This window comes from Dendropsophus ebraccatus, chromosome 7, assembly GCF_027789765.1.
Source record: "Dendropsophus ebraccatus isolate aDenEbr1 chromosome 7, aDenEbr1.pat, whole genome shotgun sequence".
NCBI lineage: Eukaryota > Metazoa > Chordata > Amphibia > Anura > Hylidae > Dendropsophus > Dendropsophus ebraccatus.
The window spans coordinates 99,491,474-99,508,626 of record NC_091460.1 but is presented as its reverse complement, the minus strand read 5'-3'; the positions used below and the strand labels follow the sequence as shown (position 1 = coordinate 99,508,626).

The window sequence follows — 17,153 nt, the reverse complement described above, 5'->3', positions numbered from 1 at the left end:
GATTGGTATATGGGGTATGTAGTGGTGTAGTGTAAAACTTTATTCAATGTAGTGTAGTGTAATGTAGTGTTTTTTACGTTTTTTTTTTAACATTCAGTATAAAAAAAAACCTACGCCAAAAATGGTGTTGCTGATAAATGCCGCACTTATCAGCAGACCGTGGCAGTAGGATATAGAAAAAAACACCCTACGCCAAAAAGGAGGAGTTGCTGATTAGCAGCGCACTTACGTGCGATGCAGATCAGCACTCAGCGGCGATAGGGTGAGGAAAATACAAAAAATTTTTTAAAAAAAAAAACAAAACATTTAATACATGCTGAACATCCCTCGAGCTGCTGATAAGTGTATCACACTTTTCAGCCGCTAGAGGGCAGCAGAGCGCCGAAAAAAAGTCGAAGACATCCGAGGGCCAACGGAAAAGGCCGAAGACCTTAACGGAAGAAGATGACGTCACGGAACCCGGAAGACACCGATCGGGACCCCGGGATCCGGTGAGTATGGCCAAATACCTAGCTACCTAGCTACCTAGCTGAGGGGTCCAGAGCAGGTATTTATCATTTTTGGGGACTTTGATCACCGTGATCGGTCACGGTAATCGGGATGTGGCCACCATTACTTTTAACAGTAATTCGGGGTCATCGGGTCACCGATGGCCCGGAAAGGTTCCGATCGCCGCTATTGGCTGATCTGAACTGATCAGCCATTAGCAGCGATCGTTGGCATGGGGGGGGGGTTTAATAACCCCCCTTGCCGACAGGGAGAGATGGCCTGCAGTGTATTTCTGCAGGCCATCTCTCCTGATCGCATGCGGCCGGTCCGCGGTGCCCTCTTAAAGGACAAGCTTATTGGTACGTCATGGGTCCTTAGGTGACAGTGATCCATGACGTACCGGTATGTCATGGGTCCTTAAGAGGTTAAAGTCTTACTGTTACTTCTACTACAGTCATGGCCAAAAGTTTTAAGAATGATACAAATATACATTTTTACAAAGTCTACTGCTTCGGTTTTTAAAATGGCAATTTGCATATACTCCAGAATGTTATAAAGAGTGATCAGCTTAACAGCAATTACTTGCAAAGTCAATATCTGCCTAGAAAATGAACTTCATCCCCCAAAACACATTTCAACATCATTGCAGCCCTGCCTTAAAAGGACCAGCTAACATTGTTTCAGTGATTGCTCCATTAACTTAGGTGTGGGTGTTGATGAGGACAGGGCCGGAGATTAGGGATGGTCCGAACCGAGTTCGGTTCGGGTTTGTATGAAACCGAACCCTCGGTAATAATTCCCGCTGTCTTCCCCCTCCGTGTAAGTTTGTTTAATTGGTTCCAGCACCAACCAATAATTACCCACAGTACCCATATATTATATTGAAAAGTGTCCAGTTTATTCTCTACAGTAAATAACAGAACAGCACTATACTGTACAGGACATTATACACAAGAAACATTCAACAAAACCAGCAATTATAGTACAGAAATCACCAACTCCTCACTCATCCTTTACTGTATAGAGTCCCCCCGATCCAAGCACTGTAACCGATGGGAGATGGTGGCGCACTGACTGTACTACTACTGTACTCTATATGCACTCCAGGAATCTTATACAGTACAAGACGAGGTCAGCGCTACCACCATTCTTGTCTCATGCCAACTGTAAAGCATCCTGAAACCATTCGTGTGTGGGGTTGCTTCTCAGCCAAGGGAATCAGCTCTCTCACAGTCTTGCCTAAAAACACAGCCATGAATAAAGAATGGTACCAGAATGTCCTCCAAGAGCAACTTCTCTCAACTGTCCAAGAGCAGTTTGCCGATCAACAATGCCTTTTCCAGCATGATGGAGCACCTTGCCATAAAGCAAAGGTGATAATTAAATGGCTCAGGGAACAAAACAGAGAGATTTTGGGTCCATGGCCTGGAAACTCCCCAGATCTCAATCCCATTGAGAACTTGTGGTCAATCATCAAGAGACGGGTGAACAAACAAAAACCAACAAATTCTGACAAAATGCAAGCATCGATTGTGCAAGAATGGACTGCTATCAGTCAGGATTTGGTCCAGAAGTTGATTGAGAGCATGCCAGGGAGAATTGCAGAGGTCCTGAACTCATTCTAACTGTCAATATAAGCTTTTGTTACTCATAATATGATTGCAATTATATTTCTGTATGTGATAAAAACATCTGACAAACACACATAAAAACCAGAGGCCAGCAGATCATGTGAAAATATAATATTTGTGTCATTCTCAAAACTTTTGGCCATGACTGTACACACACAGCAGTGACCAGCAGGACCCACATATGTATACACAGCAGTGACCAACTGAACAGCAGGAGCCACACTAGTGGCATAACCCCCGAATGAATTCTGCCTAGCCCCGAAAGTAATTTGCTGCCATCATCCACCAGCGACGGATTGGCAGTGGCCGCGGCCTCTGACTCCTGGCCCGACTCACACCTCGCATTGGCAGCCCTTAGTCAGTGGTTCCTGACGGTGCAGCTTCAGTGACGTCACCCATCACTCGTGCACGGCCACCTGCCGCAGCGCCACGCTCTGGCCCCGCCTCTCTTGTGCCCAGCCCAGCCGCGCTCCTCTCTCCAGGAAGTCTCCCGGCAAGCTCCTGCCCCGCAGTGCTCCTTCACCTTAGGTCAAGTGAGGTAACGTGTGTGTGTTTAGGGGGTGGGTGTGCTAAGATGGGGCTAAGATGTACTAAGATATGTGTCTGTGTGTGAAGGGGGGTCAGGTGAGGTAGTGTGTGTGTGTTGGGGGGGGGGGTCAGGTGATGTAGTATGCTTGTATGGAGGGGGTCTAGTGAGGTTGTGTGTTTGTGGGGGGGTGAGGGTCAGGTGGGGTAGTGTGTGTGTAGTTCTTAGAAGCAGTAGAAGTAATCATAACAATACAGAAATTAAAAACAATAAATATGAAAGTACAGAATGATTTAACAAGAGAGCAAAGATCACCCTTTAGCAGCATTTGAGTACAACTCCTATCATGGTAGTTGCTGTCAGAAAATGATGGGGAAGTAGTCCAGAATCAGCTAATTCAGGATGGACCGCGCACAGTAGTATCAGCGCACAGAATTAAAACAGTTCGATGTGCTGTTTTGTTTGTTATAAACTTCACCAAACAAACAGCACATCGGACTGTTTTAATCCTGTGCGCTGATACTACTGTGCATGGTCCATCCTGAATTAGCTGATTCTGGACTACTTTCCCATCATTTGCTGAAGCAACTTCCATGATGGGAGTTGTACTCCAATGCTGCTAAAGGGTGATATTTGCTGTCTTGCTAATTCATTCTGTACTTTCATATATACAGTGGTACCTCAGTTCTCAAACTTAATTGGTTCCGGGAGGCAGTTTGAGAACCGAGCAGTTTGAGAACCGAGCAGTGTTTTCCCATAGGAAATAATGTAAGTTTGTTTAATTGGTTCCAGCACCAACCAATAATTACCCACAGTACCCATATATTATATTGAAAAGTGTCCAGTTTATTCTCTACAGTAAATAACAGAACACCACTATACTGTACAGGACATTATACACAAGAAACATTCAACAAAATCAGCAATTATAGTACAGAAATCACCAACTCCTCACTCATCCTTTACTATATAGAGTCTCCCCTATCCAAGCACTGTAACCGATGGGAGATGGTGGCGCACTGACTGTACTACTACTATATGCACTCCAGGAATCTTATACAGTACTGTACTGTATGAGAAACATCTCCAGTGCTAAACTCACCACCCACACCCACCACCCACCCACCACCTCACAACCCACCATCCACGCGGCAAAAACGTTCAGATACCGAGTACTTCAAGACTGGGGGCCCAAAAAGTGTTTGAGAACCGAGCAGAGTTTGAGAACCAAAGCAAACTTTCCTTGAAAATAATGTTTAAGTTCCAAGCAGTTTGTGAACCGAGCAGTTCAAGAACTGAGGTACCACTGCAGAACACATTATTACTATATAGGGGCACAGCAGGGGGCATTATTACTATATAAGGGCACAACAGGAGGCATTATTACTATATAGGGGCACAGCAGGAGGTATTATTACTATATTGGGGTACAGAAGGAGGCATTATTACTATATAGGGGCACAGCAGGAGGCATTATTACTATGGAGGGCACACTGGGGGCATTATTACTGTATAAGGGTGCACCACAGGGGGCATTTTACAATGTGTGATAACACTGCAGAAGGCATCATTATTATGGGGCACAACAATAGACATTATTACTATATGGGGGCACAGCAGAGAATCCTACATACAGGGGGCAACACACCTACCTACTCACTAACACGAAGCAGGGGAATTATTACTGTATAAGAGCCTATAGGTGGGAAAAGGGAAGGAAGTTGAAGGAAAACTGTGGAAATATGTTTGTCTGGCAGGTTCTGAAGAGATAAATTGCAGCTACAAGAAATCATCATGGTGGTCTGGGCCGGATGGAGAGGAAAAGGGAAAGAAAACAACTCAGATCAAAAACGACGTCACCTGTGAGTCATTAAATGAGGTTTTTTGGATTTTGTAGAACGTTATCTTATAGGAGTTCCCTGTGGTAGAAAAGGTTGGGAAACACTGGCCTAGAGGATACGAGCTAGGGCAGACCTCCCAGAGGCTGTGTGTACAGGGGGAGCTATGAAGGAGGTGCCTGGGCAGTGTTGTACACCACTACCGATGACAGTAACCTATACAAGGGCCTAGGGCAGGTGGCTGCCTGTGTCTGCTTAGCCGCAGTTATTATGAGTGGCGGCAATAGAGCGGGGCTAATAGAGCGGTCACTGGGGGTTACTAGCTTCTGCACTGGGCTCCGTCTCTAACCGCTTACGACGGCACTTAGAGGGCCCGTTTTTAGACCCTAGCAACACCCCTGAGCCACACACACACACACACACACATATATGGCCCTTCCTGGTCATTTGGTCACTGCTAAATAGAAATTGCTGCTGTGTCAGTGATGTGGGTGGGTGGCTGCGGGGGGGGGGGGGGGGGGGGTTGGAGTCACTCCTCTTACACAGTCCTCACTCCCTCACTTAGTACCTGCCAACTTCCAGCACTCAGTAGCCTCACTCACTAGCCTCACTCACTGTCAGAGCTGCTGCTGGATGTCTTCACAGTCCCTGCCTGGCAGCCATAGGCGGCAGGATCCCTGCAGCTGCTGTCTTCCCTCCTCCTCATAGAACGCTCTGCAGGCCAGTGAGGGAGAGGAGGGGCCAGCAGCAGCGTGTAGGAGGAAGAGAGCAGGGAGAAGAACCAGCTCAGCGACCGACAGCTGATTAGGCCTCTCAGGAGCAGGGGACCCACTATTGCCATGTGCAGTTGCCTTCTTGGGGGCCACTACAGACATGTGTTAAGGCTGTCTGCAAAAGCAATAGCTAGCCTGAGTGGGCCCGGGAGCGACACCCCCCCCCCACCCCCCCTAATTTCGCTACTGGCAAGTAGCAATGCTTATTGCGACTTCTTGAGGAGATGCCACACAAGCCACATCAGACAATGCACGGCGGGCACGCTTGAGTTCCTCTGGTGGTGGGCGGCTCTCGCTTCTCACTGCATATCTAATATTACTTCGCTTGTCTCACCTACCTAGCAACACCAGCCCCCTTTTTTTTTTACCACACCCCCATTCACACTGCAAATTCTCTACCATAGATTCATAAACCCATGCAGCTGCCTATCTATCTATCTATCTATCTATCTATCTATCTATCTATCTATCTATCTCTGTCTGTATATCCGTCCATCCATCCATCCATCCATATAGATAGCTACAAATTAGTAACTATTCAAAAAAAAAAAAAAAATTTGGTAACTTCTCACGACGTTAACTGTATGCAGAGGCATAGATTCGTCTCCGAAATATCAAAATTAATCGGTTTGAACTGCACCTACCTGCATCTCCTTGCTAACTACCTACCTTTGTTACCTACCGGGTTGGCTGCCTGGCTGCAACTAAACTGCTTGTCTATGTATGCAGCTACTGTATATATGTCATCACAGCCTTGATGACATCATCACAGAACATTTTTGCTGGCTAGCTGTAAACTTTTGGCTCTATGTTGACATGGCAACTAAGACAGGACAGTGCTGTATAAAAGGTGCATTAGAAATGCCGAGCATCTTACGTACTCCCCTATGGAGGTGCTTAGGACACCCAGACTGGAACACAAACTCAGCTACACACCCAGCTGAGTTATCTTTGGGGCAACATATCTGGGGGTGCAGCTCCACACGCACCAGGGGGTTTATTTTTTTAGGTAACATATCTTGGGGTGCAGCTACGCACCCACCAGGGGGTTTATTACTTAAGCAACATATTTGGGGGTGCAGCTACACACTCGCCAGGGGGGTTTATTGCTAAGCAACATATCTGAAGATGCAGCTACGCAACCAGCAGGGGGTTTATTTCTTAAGCAACATATCTGGGGATGCAGCTATGCACCCTGCAGGGGGTTTATTTCTTAAGCAACATATCTGGGGGTGCAGCTACGCACCCAACAGGGGGTTCAATTTTTGGGGTAACATATTTAGGGATGCCGCTACGCACCCACCAGGGGGTTTATTTCTTAAGCAACATATTTAGGGGTGCAGCGACGCACTCACCAGGGGGGGGGTTATTTTTTGGGGTAACATACCTAGGGATGCAGCTACGCACCCAGCAGGGGGTTTACTTCTTAAGCAACATATTTGGGGGTGCAGCTACGCACCCAGCAGGAGGTTTATTTTGTGGGAAACACATTGGGGAATGCAGTGAACCTAGAAGCCCTGCAATACCAGGTGAATGCCTGCAGAGGACAGAACAAGCTTTTATAAAAAGCCATTCAGCACACAAGACCCCCAGATACAATCGGTCATCGTACTACAGAGAAAAGGGGCGTATCTATCTATCTATCTATCTATCTATCTATCTATCTATCTATCTATCTATCTATCTTTGTCTGTCTATCTATCTATGTCTGTCTGTCTGTCTGTCTATCTATCTATCTAGCTGATAAGTATGGGAAGGCTTAAAAAAAAATTTAAACAGAGGTAATTTACAAATTCTTATAAGTTTCTGAAACCATTTAATTTAGAAAATTGAAATTGCTGGAGCAAATTAACTGATGTCGGCAAACCGGGCGGCATGAGCGGCACAACGTAACGCAGCTGCGATCCCTCCCGCGGATGTGATCCCATCTGTAGGACAGTTACATACAACTTGAGACTACTGGCCTAAAGAAAGGTACTCTACTTGTAGGCCCAGGATTAGGGGTGTTTAAGTGTTATGAAGTACAAAACTGCGTGAAAGCAATCTCAGGGTTATCGGTACAATTAGCACAAGTCTCCACTGATATTACTTTGATTAGAGAAGACCTGAATAAAGTAAGAGATAAGGTAATTGGTATAGAAAAAGAAATGCCATCTATTCACAATCCAAGAAGGAAATAGATGCCTTAAGGAAAGATAATCTGGAAGTTAGGATGAAACTCCAAGACCTAGAGGATAGATCCCGATGGTGCAACCTTAGGATTGTTGGTTTTCCGGAAGGGTCAGAGGGAAAGAATGCGCCAGAATGTGTTCAGAATTGGATAAAGGGGCTCTTTGGAGAGGGTAAACTATCAGCTTTATTTGGGATAGAATGGGTGCATAGGGTCCCAGCAAAAGCTCCTCCCCCTGGTGCGATGCCATGTACCCTCATTGCCAAAGTGTTGTGCTCGGGGGATAGAGACATGATTCTGAGGAAATTGAGGAACCTGGGAGACTTACAATACAATGGTAACAAGGTAGCGGTCTTCCCAGATTTCTCAAGACTTACGCAAATGCAGAGAGCAAGTTTTGCAGAGGTTAAAAAGCGTCTGCACCAAGCAGAGGTAAAATTTTCGCTATTGTTTCCTGCAAGATTAAGGGTTGGGTAACCACGTGCAGTGTCCCAGTACAGTTACTGTCCTCAACAGCAAGTATTCTCTTCAGTATCATTTTACCCAGCATCATTCTCAGGAAACTACTTCCCTCATCCTCCGTTAAGATTCCTCTCAAAGTGACACTATCACACTATGGCCTGTTGCAACATCACCCATCTCCTCATTTGTATTCAAGTCACTGGTTGCATCCAGAGACTGTTGCTATTGACAACCACTGTGTTAATAAACGCACAACTCCCTTTGTTTCTGAACCCTGGCATTGGTCTAGTTATTGGTGCCTTGACTAAGGGCAACAGAGAATTGTCCTGGGGTCCAGCTTGCTCAAGTTCCCGTGGTCTAGCCCTGCACCCTCGTGCCAATACCGTGAACATAAAATCTAACAGTGGCAGCCCGGGTACCGCTAACATCTACCTCCCCAGCGGGTTACTCCACACGATCTTAGCTTTTGTATATGCTTCCCCCTTCTCCGCTTTTGGAGTTATTGAAATTTAGCAGGGATAATGACCACACTAACCTATATATATCGTGTGACTTTAATTGAGGGGGGAAAAAAAGAAAGAAATTGCTGGAGTACCTCTTTAACTTACTTTAGCATAAGGTGTATAGATATCTGCAATTGCAACTACATGATGGTGCAGGTACAGCAAGGGAATCAAATGTGTTGGTGGCACTTGTGAAAATGTGGCAAGGGCTAAGCAGTAGAGGGTGGGAGAGCATTTAACATGGTAGGAGCTCTATAAGTGGATACAAGTTAGCAAGTTAGTGGATGTGGTGGGCCTTTGGCTTTATGACCCACAAGAGTGACCCACCTTACCCCCGCTACAGCATGATACATGCATACCTGCAATGATTAATGGCTACGTGTCTCCTATCCTAGCCACAATTGTTGTGTGGCCCTAGCAGCAATGGCAAAAGGGAGGTAAAACACTTCAAGCGCTCTGACAGGGAAAGGGAGCTGAACTCATTGGAAATGGCACTATTGGGGCAGAGGTGCAGGGCAGTTTCTAGGGAAGGAAAGGGGGCTTTCATCAAGGTTGGGGTTACTAGGAAGAAGCAGCATCATTCAGTGACTCACAGGAGGCGGCTTCACTGCATGAATTGCAGACGATATTTTTGATATTCAAGGTTGTTCCCTTTTTCTTGGGCCTACATCTGGGTCCGGCCATCATGAAGACTTCTCCGACCACGAATCGTCTCCACAGGATCTGCTAGAGAGCTCCTCGCTCCAGCATTATCCTCATCTCTATACAAAACTCTATACATATCTCTGCTGTAGTGTACCCCTCTCTAGGCAGCCCCTGTGTAGTATAGGTCTCTCTGTTGTATTCCCCTCCTCTCTGTAGTGTATTGTATTGTGTATTGTATTGTATTGCCCTGCTATGTGTAGTACACTCCTACCTCCTCTGTTTAGTACAGACCCATGTGCAGTCTCCGTCATACTGAGTACAAATGCTGGAAAAGCTGGTTGACCTCCATCATACTGACTACAAGATACTGGGAAAGCTGGGTGACCTCCATGACACTGACGACAGAATATTAGAGAAGCTGGGTGACCTCCATTATACACTGACTACAGCAAGGATGTCACACTCAGGCCCTCCAGCTGTTGCATATCAGAGCTGTATATATATATATATATATATATATCCTACTGGTCACTTGGTCACTGCTATATATATACGATATATATACAGCAGTCACAAAGTGACCAGCAGGAGCCACATATATATAGATAGATAGACAGAGAGGTAGGAGAAAGCTGCACTTCCAGATCAAATGCAGCGGATGCTGTACAGAGTAAGGGCCCTATTCCACCAGACGATTATCGTTCGCATAATCGTTAACGATTAACGATCTCAAACGAACGCTATTGCGAAATACCTGAAAACGTTCACTCATTTCCATGGAACGATAATCGTTACTTATGATCGTATTTGCGATAGTTTTTTCTTCGCTATTTCTTCGCTACTGCGTTCGTGTCTACTGCGAACGACCGAACGACGTCTTATTCAATGCGAATGATTTGCAAACGTTTGCAGCAACGAGCAACGATAAAAATAGGTCCAGGTCTTATAAAGCGATCAACGATTTCTTGTTCGGTAGTTAATCGTTAACTGCCATTCAAACGAACGATTATCGTTGAGATTCGAACGATTTAACGATAATCTGAACGATAATTGTCCGGTGGAATAAGGCCCTTAGTCCCTTGACTTGAGATCCCAAAATATACAAAGCAATGGTACACAGAACACGAGCATACGTGAAAAAGGTGTTATTTATTGCAAAAAAAAAAGTGCAGGGTACAGAGAAGCAGCGTTTTGATTTCCTCACAAAATCTTTATCAAGATATATATACACACACAGCAGTGACCAGCAGGACCCATATATGTATATACAGCAGTGACCAACTGAACAGCAGGAGCCACACTAGTGGCGTCGCTAGGCATAATCATTCGGGGACTAAGACCTGAATGAATTCTGCCTAGCCCTGAAAGAAATTTGCTGCCGCCAGCGCCGGATTGGCAGAAGCCGCGGCCTCTGACCCCTGGCCCGACCCACACCTCGCATTGGCCGCCCTCAGTCAGCGGTACCTGACGGCGCAGCTTTCATGTATATTACTTTCATATATATTAATTTCTGTATTGTTTTAATTTTAATACATTTATATGTTTTCAGTAATTTAAATGGTGTTATTGGTGTTTATGAAGTATTAATTCTTACCTACTTAATTCTTACCTACTCCTTCTGTGACCTACAGGGCAGACTTTGGTTTTAATTACTATGGTTTGTTTGTTGGACGCATCAGGTATTGTGTCCTTGTCTGGTTACCTCGGTTACTGAGGTTCGGGTGAGCTACACTATGGGGGGCACAGCAGGAGACTACCTTAGGAAGGCTCTGCCTTATTACAGAGCCGAAACGCGTTGCTTGTAATAACTCTTCACTGTAATATACCGCCTATGGTTATATACTAAGCGGCATTTGCTACCACTGTGCATGTCACCTGCGCCGGACTCATCCAAGTTCTTCCTGTCCCAGATGGCTACTGCTGGGAAACCTCTACATTATCCTGCATCTCCTGGTTTTACCTTGAGACACCCAGAGCTGGCAGCGGTGAGCTTCTCTAAGCCTACAATAGAGTTGTGCCTATGCTTAGCACAACTCGCCCAGGTGAGCATATTGCTGTTCACCTTTTGTAGCCTCTACTAACATGTGCTTGGATACTACACTAGAAAGCGCCTCGATCTCTCCTTTTGGTGGTTCCCATCATGACAACCCCTGACATCCCTGGTCCCCAGTAATGCATCCCCTGACATTCCTGGTTTCTCTTACTGTTGCTGGATGCTGTGTCCCATCTCCTGTAAAGAGAGGCTGGTGATTGTGTTGTGCTTGTGGCCTATATGTTATGGCGCTCCTTCTTTCTCCCAGCTCAGCCACGCCTCCTCCTTCCCCCCTCCAGCGTCCCCCATCCTGCTCATGCGCTCTTTGACTCTGTCCTCCTTCATCAAGGTGTCTGTCAGCGCAGTTGGCTAGCAATTTCCGGCATGTAAGTTACGCTTCTGGTCTTTATATAGTGCTTTATAACTACAAACCTCCCTGTGTAAACACACTATTTGAGAAGATCGCCAATTTGACTGAATGGCAATAAGTATTATACCCCCACCTGTCAGAGAAATGGGTCGGGAACTCCCACAGTCAAGCTGCGATCAATATAGATTACTTAGTAAAACTCCTTCACAGCAGGAACATTTATATACATTCCTACTGCGCGGGACATCAGCAATAGTTAATAGTTAATAAAGCTATAAATGCATATATATCGTAATTTGTCCTGTTCGTGGAACTGTAGGATATTTAGGATTGTTGCTTTTTGTCACTATTTATTTTGTGAGCAATGAAGACATGATTGGACCAGACTGTGACATCCCAGCCACACACAGAAGGAACAGGAGAAGCTTAACCCAAGTTAACTGTTAGAATGCCAGAGGAAACTGAGCAGGAGAAGAGATGGATGTGGTGGAAATTCAGTTACCATAGCAGAGGGAATAGAGCCATGCAGGGGCGTAACTAGACATGGCTGGGCCCCATAGCAAACTTTTCAATTGGGCCCCCCTTCATTCCTTCCTGACGGACTACTTAGCTGTCAAGTCTAGTCCTACCTGCAAGCGCTCATCAGGAGTGCTTGCAGTTAAAGGGACATTTGCAAAACCTCGGAAGCCTGCTTGGCCTCCTAGTGCTGCAAATGATGACAGTTTAGGGGGCTCAGCATATTGCAAGAGCAGGCAATGGGGGGGCCCCCTGATGTGGTGGGCCCCATAGCAGCTGCTATGTCTGCTACAGTGGTAGTTACGCCCCTGGAGCCATGTTCAGACATGTGTACAACAAGAAACCATGGCCGAAAAAGCCTTCTCCATCATACCTTATGTCCGTAAGATGGCGCAGAAGTCTGAACAGGTGCGCATTTCACAGATACGTTTACATTTGTATTGAAATACATACAGTAGTGCCCCAGATAGTTCAAATGTTTCACCTAATTAAATCTACAGACATTGCAACACAACTCACACTAGCAACCAAAGGTTTCGACAGATGTATTTGGAAAGGTGTACTGCCACTAGAATCTGTTATAGAACTTGCAGCCTATTATTGATTACTATATGATGATCAAAATGACCATTTTCTAGGTAGAATTTCAACCCCTTTAAGAGCTACATATCTCATCAAATTTAAAAAGCATACTAGAAACGGCAGTGGTGGGAACAGCCAAGCCTCTAGGGTTTCTGCTCCTCTTGACATAAATAGCAAGAGACAGAGAATGGAAACAGAATACAGTAGATGCAATGAATTGTGTCATTGTAGGCTGTGGATTTCATTCATGATTTTCAAGCTGTCTGGAATAAATATAGCGTACATTCATAAATTCCAGCACTGAAGTAGGAAATATGCATAAATATACTATAATAAACATATTGCGCTTACAGTATATCATGAGATCTTTTTAAAATGTCCCAGGACAGGTGTGCCAATAAGTCTTTATGGACCTGGGTAAAGTAAGGGTCCTATTACACGGAGCAATTTTTAACGATTAACGACTTAGGGTCGTATACGACCTATACTTGCTAGAAAAGACAGTGGACCCCGCTCCTGGACACTGCATAAATACATCCAGAGTTCTTATAGCAATACGCTGGTGGTTTTCGTTTGAAGTTCCACTGCGCAGCTACATCTGCTGAGATGCTTTTGCTTGCATCTCTTTGTATCACAGACTTATGAACAGCATGAGACGTCATTGTTAGCTGTAATTGATGCTCAAGGGCACATGACAAGTTATAGAGATGTTTTGTTGGGATATACCTGCCACTGGTGTTGTCCTTTGTTTCAATAAATTGTTTTAAATGAGGAAGTCACCACTGCTGCTTCTATTTAGAGGGGAACTCCAGAGATAGGTTAAAAATAAATAAATGCACAAAAGGCATATAGGTGCACTCACCAACTCCCCCACCAATTATTTGACACCTTTCCCACCTCTCCCAGCATGCATTGCACCTCAGAACCAACTAGCAGGTACTCTGTCTTGTAGTATCTGTCCACCACTGGTTCCCTCCAGTTCTGCTTTGAACAGTAAACACAGTATCTATCTATCTATCTATCTATCTATCTATCTATCTATCTATCTATCTATCTACAGTATTCATCTACATAGATAGATGTGTGTGAGATGAAACAGTGTCTCCTTTCTCCTATACTACTCAGGAGAGGCTGTTGTTTCTCAGCCCTTGGACACGCGATCACTGTGTGATGTCAGCGACATGTCAATTCTTTTGGTGGACAGCGGAATTCGCCTGCTCATAGAATTGAGTGTATGGGATGGGCAAGGACGAGTGACGGAATCCGCCGAAACTTCTCCACTCGGATTCCTCAATGTGAACCCACCCTAAGGGAGTACAAGGAACCTTGTAGAAACTACCTTCAGTGCTGACTGGAAGAAACTTCTACACAGTAGTGGCACAATGATTCTACACCACAGAAAAATGTCCCCATTCATGTAATAGAAACCTATTACACACAAGCTTAGATTAAAGGAGAAGTCCGGCAATTTTTTTTATTAAAGTATTGTTTTGCCCCCCAAAAGTTATAAAAATCACCAAAATACACTTATTATGGGAAATGCTGATAAAATACTGTTTCCCTGCACTTACTACTGCATCAAGGCTTCACTTCCTGGATAAAATGGTGATGTCACGACCCGACTCCCAGAGCTGTGCAGGCTGTGGCTGCTGGAGAGGATGATGGCAGGGGAACACTGAGGGACACAGGGCACTGCAGGGACACTGAGCATCCCTCTGCCATCATCCTCTCCAGCCGCCACAGCCTGCACAGCTCTGGGAGTCGGGTCGTGACATCACCATTTTATCCAGAAAGTGAAGCCTTGATGCAGTAGTAAGTGCAGGGAAAAAAGCACTTTATGTGCATTTCCTATAATAAGTGTATATTGGTAATTTGTATAACTTGGGGGGGGCAATTGAATACTTTAATAAAATTTTTTTGCTGGACTTCTCCTTTAACTGGAGTTTCCCTTTAAATGCCCCACTTTCATATCACTCTAGCGTGAACTTTATGTTTTCCATTAATTTCACCCACAAGACATATACCCTTAACTCTTTGTGAGTACCGTGTGTGCGTGATTTATTTATTTATTTTTTTAGGGGAACATGTAATGTATTTGGGACAGTATAGGAGAGATATAATTATAAATTACCATTCTGCTTTACACTGGGCACTTTATACACACAGTTGGTCTCACAGGACTATATAAACATTGAAACTTTACATGGCTCTATATGTATATGGGTGCACTCAAAACAGGGCAGGGATGCCCTGCCCGGTTCCCGAACACCAGCCGGGCATGAAGCACTGGGGGAGGGCCTGCCGTCCCCTAGTGTGACAAAACCCCCTCCCCTCTATTATGCAGCTCCATTAGAATCAAAGGAGTTGTGTCACAGAGGGAAAGGGAGATTGTAACATTGGGGGCCGGCAGGCCCACCCCCAGTGCTTCATGCCTGGCTGATGCTCGGGGAAAAAAAGGGACCATACCACGGTACATTCGCTTTAAAACCCCAAAAAAGAGACTAGATACTGTATTGGCACACCAATAAAACTGGAATAAATTATAAAGTACTATAATGGAATAAAGTATACAGTACTTTATTCAAACAGGTACAAAAACTAACTATGAGAAGGTCCCATATAAAAACACTTATATGGGACCTTCTCATTGTTAGGTTTTTACCTGCTTGAATAAAGTAATTTTACCATTCCATTTGATTGGTGTGCCAATTCACCTAGATAGTATACAGTCTCTTTTTGGGGGGGTTTGCATTTGTATACAGCATATGCACCCACTTTAATACTAGGGTTATGCATGTCCTACATTTTCTTAGAGTATAAAAACTACAGCCTTGTAATATTCAGTTTATAGAGTTCAAACCAGGAATTATGTCAACATCACAACTTGCATAAAAGAGTGGCCATTTATTGTATACCAAGAAACTTGTTGAGTCTTGGTTACCAAGATACCAACATGGTGTCGCCTGGATCTGAATGAAATCAAAGGGCTCTTAGTGACAACTTCAGCAACAGTGGATGCAGTGTCCCTCACTGGCTGATACAACAATTCACCGCCTGCATCTTCTTTCTCCAGGAAGTCAATAAGAAGCTCCAGCCAAGTTTTCTTCTGATGCTTTGTCAATGTCACTGATGCTAATGCAGACCATAATGGAATCCAATAATGAACATGAGGTGCTTTCTACATGTGCTCTTTAAAGGAGAAAAACAGCCTCAGCGGTTCTGTCGGTACGGTTCTGTCACACTGGTAGCTAATAGAAATTCAGGAAGTGAAAAAAATGGCCTATGTGCCAATTCACATTGTCTCCTGCTCCTTCTGCTATCCCCCCTTAGGAGACAAATCTTCCATGACTCTGTCTCACATTGTGTGTGTCTGCTGAGATCAGGCTGATGATGCAGACAGGAGGCAGGGCGTGATCTCACAGGAGGCTTGGCTGGATCCCCCAATCCCCTGACTGATTCACCATCTCAGACCAGTCAGAAGCAGGTGCAGCACTAATTTTTCTGATTGTAATAGGTGAGGGCTGTGATGGTCAGCTGAGGGAAAGCATTGCATTCTGGGAAATGCCAAACCAGGAAGAACAGAAACACAATACAGAGCAACCCCCCCCCCCCCCAAACAAATGGATTTTTGGTAGTTTCAAAACTGGGATAGATAGGTAAGTAATGCATTATGCTTCTGCAGAAGTTTCATTTTTTTTAACCTCTACCCGGAGTTCCCCTTTAATGACTTTGGTAACTGTCCTGAGAATAGTGGAGAAGGATCCCTGCAGTGGACAAGTTGTACCCTAGAGGATGGTGACCCCTCCTGTGGGTTTAGAAGTGCATCTCTCATAAATAAAATCATGAGTAAATTTTACACCTGGCCAGGGGACGGTGAATAGCTTAAATTTAAAACTTTATGCAATTTTTACATTATTGAGCAACAATAACTTAGTCTACTACAGTGTAAAGAATTGCTTCACATTTAGTTAGGTAAATTTTTTTAAAAATCGCAGTCTTTTAGCACACAGATTTTACTTTATAAATATAATGGAACAGGAAAGACAAGTGTGAAGAAGGTTTTACCACCACACAGACAGGGATTCCTCACTGTAAGAGCATTGTACATAAAAAGAAGAAAAGGAAACACAGTGGCGCTGCATGTGCAGGCGGATTAACCCTGTGAGATGTGTATGTGTAAATTCACACAAATGCACACTCACCTGGTTAGGTCGTACGTATCAGGCACGACTCTAATGTAGGCTTGTAGGTATATAAGGAGGGCTGCTGCCTTCCACCTTCCGATATCCCTGGATGTGGGATCAGGACTGAAATCCAAATGACCTTGCAACAATGGTGGATTCCTTGGCGCTCAAACCTCCAGGCACAGTCACTCCACTTCAATAAAGAGCAGTGTAAGAGCAGTGAGACTATGGAACTCTATGCCACATGATGTTGCCATGGCTGATTCATTAAATAAGTACAGTCATGGCTAAACGTTTTGAGAATGATACAAATATTAATTTTTACAAAGTCTACTGCTTTAGTTTTTATTTAGTTTGCATATACTCCAGAATGTTATAAAGAGTGATTAGCTTAACAGCAATTACTTGCAAAGTCAATATTTGCCTAGAAAA

The 17,153-nt window shown here is 44.6% G+C and overlaps 1 protein-coding gene across 1 annotated transcript in view; it reads right to left on the bottom strand.

The window, feature by feature from the left end:
• The window catches only part of IL12RB1 (interleukin 12 receptor subunit beta 1), a 102,800-nt gene extending 85,895 nt beyond the window's left edge, over nucleotides 1-16,905 (bottom strand). The window contains exon 1 of the mRNA XM_069976667.1: nucleotides 16,740-16,905. The gene's annotated coding sequence lies outside the window, so the exon portion shown is untranslated. The remainder of the gene's footprint in view (nucleotides 1-16,739) is intronic.
• Between the last annotated feature and the right edge of the window lie 248 nt (nucleotides 16,906-17,153).